The sequence below is a fragment of the Poromitra crassiceps genome (genome assembly GCF_964638095.1).
Source record: "Poromitra crassiceps genome assembly, chromosome: 15".
Classification (NCBI taxonomy): Eukaryota; Metazoa; Chordata; class Actinopteri; order Beryciformes; family Melamphaidae; genus Poromitra; species Poromitra crassiceps.
In genome coordinates, this window is record NC_139634.1 from 10,544,014 (window position 1) to 10,551,513 (window position 7,500).

At 48.4% G+C, this 7,500-nt stretch overlaps 1 protein-coding gene across 1 annotated transcript in view; it reads left to right on the top strand.

Moving 5' to 3' along the window:
* Positions 1–7,500, top strand: part of LOC310790013 (transcription factor COE1-like) — a gene marked incomplete at both ends in the record, with an annotated part of 77,394 nt that overhangs the window by 36,003 nt on the left and 33,891 nt on the right. The window lies entirely within an intron of this gene.

A 7,500-nucleotide genomic window follows, 5' to 3' on the forward strand; every position in this document is an offset into this window, starting at 1 on the left:
ACAAATAGTCGTTTTTTTCCTAGATCCGTGTACAAAAAGGATCGCATGCCTGTATGGTTTGACCGGAGAAGTTTCGATATTCGCCGGGGTTATTTCTCCGTGGCTGTTCTCTCTCTCTCTCTCGGCAGAGCAGATCCTCTCACATGCCTGTCTTTCAAACGCTCCCCCGCACGACTTCTTCAGTTGAATTTTGAATGATCCTTTTCGGATGAAATGGATGAAACACAATTGGTTAAGTGTCTCTGGGACTTCTGTCCCAAGCTGGAGACTGGAGCTCCGGCTCCAGGGATGCGAGGAACTATCGCTCCCAGTGGGGGTCTCTCCCGTAGCGGGGTAGGCACACAAGCGCGCATCCCCCCCCCCCCCCTGACCCGCCATCGCCCCTCCTCCAGGGTCCATTTGTTCTGAGAAATATTTAACGACGGGGCACATTCAGCTGACACGACATGCGCACACATCCAGCAGATATGTACGCAGGAAGCGCACGCAGCGAGCAGGAAATGAATTTTTCAGCGCGGTGAGATGTTCTATTTGAATAAATCATGACACTTAAGATAGACATGAGGGCAATAGAGAGGTGCACACTGCTACTTTGAGGAGGAGCACTCCGTCGGAATGGCGTGGTGTGGTGTGTGCGTGTGCGTGTGCGTGTGCGTGTGTGTGTGTGTGTGCATGTGCGTGTGTGTAGATCTGTATCTGGTGTGTGTGTAGGTCTGTCTCTCTATTTGTCTGTCTGATAGGGTTGTGCTCATGTAGGTCTTCTTACAGTCTTTATCAGTCCAGGTTGACCTGCCTGTGCATTTGAGTGCGAGTGTGTGTCTGTCTGTCTGTCTGTCTGTCTGTCTGTCTGTCTGTGTCTGTCTGTGTCTGTCTGTCTGTCTGTCTGTCTGTCTGTCTGTCTGTCTGTCTGTCTGTCTGTCTGTGTCTGTCTGTCTGTCTGTCTGTCTGTCTGTCTGTCTGTGTCTGTCTGTCTGTCTGTCTGTCTGTCTGTGTCTGTCTGTCTGTCTGTCTGCGTCTCTGAATGTACTCATGTGCAGGCAGGTGCGTGAATGAGTAGAGTCAATGTTATGCCTGTGCTACACTAAAAGACTTTGAAAATCTGAACAGATGATGAAAAGACTGGGAGTTTAAACTACAAGACTGGTTCGTTCAGATTTTTTATCACGACTGAAAAAACAGACTGAAATACACAACTGACTCAGACGAGACAGTACACACTACAAGTCTTTTCACTTTGAAATTCAAACATGTTTGATATCATCTTTGTGGCTCCGACTGGCGTCGGGAGGCAGTTTACACTTGGAGACTAGAAATCTGGAGGCAGTTTACACTAACAGATTACAAATCTGTACCCAGTATACACTAACAGATTTGGCTGCCGACTGGCACAACAACTGCAGACTAGAGTCAACAAAGACAGACTGAGCCCAACTGAAAATCCTGTGTAAAATCGAGGGGGGAAGTATTGTAGTGTAAACTAGGCATTAGACGCATGCTAACTATCGTGTCTTTCATGGCGTGTGTCGTGTCGTGTGTGTCATGTGTCAGTAGGTCAGGTGATTGCACATCGTTCTTATTACCAATTGAGAAATTATGTTATGTTGCTTATTGTGTCTCTCAAGTTTTAAATGAAATTACTCTGCTTCTTTATTTATTTATCTATATCAACCTACCTACCACCCTACATACCTACCTACCTACCTATCTATCTATCTATCTATCTATCTATCTATCTATCTATCTATCTATCTGTCTATCTATCTATCTATCTATCTATCTATCTATCTATCTATCTATCTATCTATCTATCTATCTATTTATCTATCTGTATATCTATCTGTCTATCTATTTATCTATCTGTCTATCTATCTGTCTATCTATTTATCTATCTATCTATCTATTTATCTATCTGTCTATCTATCTATCAGAGGGCAGATGATGTCTCTCATGTATGGAACTGGATGTTCATCTCCCAGTTAAGTGGGCCAGTGCAGTCTGTTACAGCGTGGAGTCCGAGGCCCAGGGCCAGGCCAGAGACAGACCTGGTTCTGGATTATTAATGTCCCCCCCTATGGAGCCAGACCCCCTCCCCCACCCAGTGCCCCCCTACACCCCTGGGGTCAGCCACCATGGCTCCTGGTGCAAGGCCCCCCTCATAAATCTCCCTAAATTAGAGTGTGCGTACATGTGTGTGTGTGTGCATGCGTGTGTGTGTGTGTGTGTGTGTGTGTGTGTGTGTGCACGCGTGTGTACGTGTGTGCGTGTGTGCGTACGTGTGTGTACGTGTGTGCGTGCGCACTTAAATATATACTGCAGGAGGCAGGAGACAGGTCACCACGGAAACAAGCCAGTCAGTCTCTCTCGGGTTGAAGTGTCAGTGATGCATGGCGGAAAAAGAGTGAAAGAACGAGTGAGAAAAAGAAAGAATAGGAGAAACGAAACACACACGGGGGGGGGGGGGGGGGGGGGGTGGGAGAAAGAAAACACGCCAAACAGGAAGTGAGGGAGGAATTTGATTCGTCGAGGCGCGCCATACTTCAATCTCAATCTAGAAGCCTACTTATCATTCAATCCCCCACCCCCCCCCGCCCGCCCTTGTAAGTAACATTATATTTACTCGCAAATATTTCCACTTCCTGTGAAATTCCCTCCGACTTGACGAGGATTTATTTTCCCAAACGGATCGCGCGCTGCTGCTTAATTGCCGGGTCTTCCATTCCTCCTCCTAGCTGTCAGTGTGGGAACAGACATGGTGGAAGTGCTGCTGTTGTGTCACTTAGTTAACCCGGAGACAAATGGCTCCCCTCCGGAGCGCAGTGAATTACACACCTCATGAAGCATATTAGGAGGCCGACACACTGCTTTTCTACTGGAGACGAGCTGCGTGGCAGGAATGGATGGAGAGAGAGAGACACTGAGAGAGACTGAGAGAGGGAGGGAGAGAGAGAGAGAGAGAGAGAGACACTGAGAGAGAGAGGTAGGGGGAGAGAGAGAGAGAGAGAGAGAGGTTGAGTTATGGCATCACCCACGTTTTTACAGTGCATCGGCATCAGAGAGCAGAGAGAGGAGGAGGAGGAGGTGGGGCGAAGGATGGAGACAGTTGTACCACAACCGCACGATGTGTAACAAAGGAGTGGGAAAGATAAAAAACACTTATCCGTGTTACATTTGACACGCATAATAACTCCCTCCCTCATCTGTGGCTAATGTAGGAAAATTATTAGGAAATATTATAACAAAATTGCCCCTCGCAGGCTTCCCTTGCTGTTAGCTAATCGCTTAGACAATCTTGATCACCGCAGTATAATATTTAGATGCTACGGGGATTACTTAAAAGTTGTGCTATATAATTGCTTTCCTTGTTTTGTGTTTTTATGGGCAGAGGGTGATTTTGTGTTTAATTGCTGCAAAGTGACAAATAAGGCCCGTTATGATATGATGCGAGTGCGAGATCATTAAATTAGTACGGCGATCGCCCGCCTGCGTGCGCGTCGTTCGTTCATTTTCACGCTAACGCATTTACGCACGAGGCTTTTCGAGGAGCCGAGCAGTTATTTACACAAATTCACTTCCACAGCTCATTCCTGGGTTTGGAGGGTAATTATGTGATAGCAAGAAAATGTTTTTATTTCATTTAATCCGGCCGGTGCAGCAATTTGCAGTGGTAATATATTTGTAGCGCTGGAGTCTACATAGTGAAACAGCTCGAGACAAATCAAATACAAACAAGGTAGGTAGGCCAGGCAATAATAATCGAGGACAAGCATCTATATTATGAAGTTAAGACTAAAGTCTATCAGCGAATAATGACCAAGTCAAAAACGGAGGTTTTCGAGATGAGATAGAGTTCTCTTATGCATCGATAAGCGTACGATCTTGATGACCGAGGCCGAAAGAGAATCGATGTGCTGAATGTGTTGCTTCTTTGGCAACAAAATTCAACCGGCATTTTCTGCTCTGCCATTAACCCATTGATACCTGATGCAGCATTTGTGTGTATATCCCACATTTGTGTGTGTATCCCTTTAAGACCGGTCTTAAAGGGATACACACACACAAATGCTGCATCAGGTATCAATGGGTTAAAATCTGGATTGACTTGAATATTTGTTGCTTCTCTTTTATTGCATTGTATAACGTCACTATTTGAAATAGAGCAGCAAATGTGAAAGAAGGAATGATAGCAGGTTTTCTATTGGTGGAAAACTGTGTTGGAAAATGATCAAATCAATGATAAAGATGATAAAGATCATCAGCTAGCTATCCATATTTACTGGTCAGCTCAGCTGTCAATCAGATTGTCCATAAATCCTTATGGTAATCTCAACACGCATCGCTCTTTATCCCCCCTATTGCTGATCCATGTCAGTGTGTGCGACGGTGATTGTGGTCCCCTGGCTCCTATAGGGAGAAGATCCATGTCAGTGTGTGCGACGGTGATTGTGGTCCCCTGGCTCCTATGCAGCCCCGCCCACTTGACCCATTGTATCGCGACTTCCTGTTCAAACCTCCGGCTGTTTTACCTGCTCAAACTAGTCTGACTCACTTGATCAAACCTAGTTTAACTCACATTATGTGTCAGACTAGGTTTATGAGTCACAGGAAGTGTAAACACAATCGGAACCTCCGATTGTATTTACACTTCCTGTTGGTCTCTCAGGCCAGACGGTCTCTTCTGAATAAGGTGAATAGGGAGATGAAGATCCATGTAAGTGTGTGCGACGGTGATTGCGGTCCCCCCGGCTCCTATAGGGAAATGATCCATGTAAGTGTGTGCGACGGTGATTGCGGTCCCCCGGCTCCTATAGGACGATGAGCTAAGGGGGGGGCGTGCTGCAGTTTTGTCATGTTTCCGTGTGGCTGACTCCAGACACCTTACGCTGTTGTGTAAATAATGCATCAGGTGGTCCACGCGTGCAGCAGATCGAGGGGACACACCGACAGACGCCACAGCGAATGAGCCATGCTGACTTAGTGTCTCTCTCTCTCTCTCTCTCTCTCTCTCTCTCTCTCTCTCTCTCTCTCACTGCCTCTCTCTGTTGTTTTCTGCCTGTCATTCAACTCTCTAACGCTGCCCGTGCAGCTGCTCTCCCACCGCTCTCCTCCCTCCTCCTCCCCTCGCTCGCCCGTATCCAAACCCTAAGCCCCCCAATATTTAACCTGCTGATTGGGGCAGCTCCGACACCGACCCGTGGCTTTTCCTCCTTTGCGCTCCTCCATCACCCCTCTATCACGCGCACCTCAGAGGAGGACAGTCGGTGGAGGGAGAAGAGGGGAAGTCGATGAATTAAACAGGAGCGTGGTGGTGGAGGAGTGAGTGAGTCGGAGCAGTAGATGGTCTGAGTCGGAGCAGTAGATGGTCCAGGCGGCTGTCAGCGAGGCTGCTCTCTGACCTCGGGGAGATAAGCAAGTTGGGAGACCCTCAGCCTGTGGGGTCCGCCAGACGCTGTGGAAAAAACCTCCATCTCTCGGCTTCATGAATTATTGAGATATTGGCCTACAGCTCCTGAAATATACAGGAGGGTGGTGGGTCTCTCCTTTCGGATCTCTCTCTCTCTCTCTCTCTCTCTCTCTCTCTGTCTCTCTCTGTCTCTCTCTCTGCCTCGTTCTTCTCTCTGTCTTTCTTACATTCTCTATCTCTCTCTCTCTCCCTTGCTCCCTCTGTGTCCCCCTCTCTCTCTCTCTCTCTCTCTCTCTCTCTCTCTCTCTCTCTCCCTGTTCAGATTTAGCCTCTCTTGCGCCATGCATGTGGCAGCGACATACATCGTAAATCAGGACCAAAACAAAGCGAGAAGAAAGGAAGAAAGGCAGGACAAGAGAGAGACAGTTTGTTATTCAGATCATAAGAGTCTTTTCTCTTTTCTTCCTCCACCACGCCGTTGAAGCGGCGTGTCTTTACCACACTAACCAGCTGTCATGCATTTAAAAGTTGTCGGGGATAAATCTGCCCCGTTCTTCTGTTACATCAGATGCTTGTAATGCGACGCAGCGAGGGGCCGGCCCTCCAAACGAGCGAGAACTCTGCTCCGTCCATTCGTCTTCTCCGCTCCCCTGTGTTGTTGTTTTTTTTAGATGAAGCAATTGTCCAAGGCACGTTGCTTATGTCTCTCTCTCTCTCTCTCTCTCTCTCTCTGTCTCTCTCTGTCTCTCTCTCTCTCTGTCTCTCTCTCTCTCTCTGTCTCTCTCTCTCTCTCTCTCTCTCTCTCTATCTGTCTCTCTCTCTCTCTCTGTCTCTCTCTCTCTCTCTCTGTCTCTCTCTCTCTCTCTCTCTCTCTGTCTCTCTCTGTGTCTCTCTCTCTCTGTCTCTGTCTCTGTCTCTCTGTCTCTCTCTCTCTGTCTCTCTCTCTCTGTCTCTCTCTCTCTGTCTCTCTCTCTCTCTCTCTCTCTCTCTCTCTCTCTCTCTGTGTGCGTGCGTGTGCTTGCGTGTGTGCGCGTGTGTAATTGTGTGATGCGTCTGCTGCTCGTGCCGCACACACACACCAGCTATATCTAAAGGCAGTTGGCTGCGAAACACGCTGGCCAGTGCAGAATCCTCGTCGCCATAACAAATGAACAGAGGGGAGAAAATAAGACATATGAAAGAAAAGCTGAGCAAAGGAGTGATTCTCTCTCTGGCTGCTGGAGATCTGTATTGTAAGCACTTTCAGCTGTCAGCACTTCCAAGAGCTGCTCCTCAAAGGGAGGAGGAGGAGGAGGTGGAGGAGGGGAGGTGGTGGTGGTGTGGGGTGGGGGGGGGGGCAGGAAATGTTATAGTTTTATTCCCCCCTCCCCTCTTCTTCTTTTAAGGGTTTGTGTTTATCTGTACGTGGTGGCGCTGTTTATCTTCGCGCCTCATTTGACAGAGAGAGTCAGTCAGACAATGCGGGAGAGAGAGAGAGGAGAGGAGAGGAGAGGAGGGAGAGAGTGCAGAGGGAGGATGTAGTTCCAGTTAAAGAAGGAAGTTGTCAAGCATCACGCCTCAGGGCGGGGCTAGGGAATAAATTGTCAGACGTCCCCTTTTCTGCTTTCCAGGCCTCCTCCAGTGCCCCCTACCTCCCCCCTCCCCCCTCCCCCCCTCCCCCACCTCCTCCCCCCCCGTCACTCCTCCCCCTCCTCCCTCCCTCATTAAGTATTGATGCGGGTAGCCATACTTGCCATCTCAGCCCATTAATAATGCATGGCAGGTGCTGTTGATGTGGTCTCGCACACTGAGATTGAGAGAGGCAGCAATGGCAACACGACGCCGCATAGTAGCTACAGCTACAACCTCCATCACACACGGGCTGTGTGCTAGCTAGCTAGCTAGCGGGGCCGCGCGTCTGTATGGAGTCTGCTGCCCCGGTGACTTTTATAGCACAGCCGTGTGGCGGGATGGATGTAGAGAGAGGAAGCATCTCATCCCCAGCTGTTTTTACATAGGAAATGGCCCTTATTCATAAAACTACTGACGGACGCCTGTGAGATCCTCTTCTGCCATACTTGTTTTATTTGTTTTGCGGGTTTTTTATTATTATTTTTCCT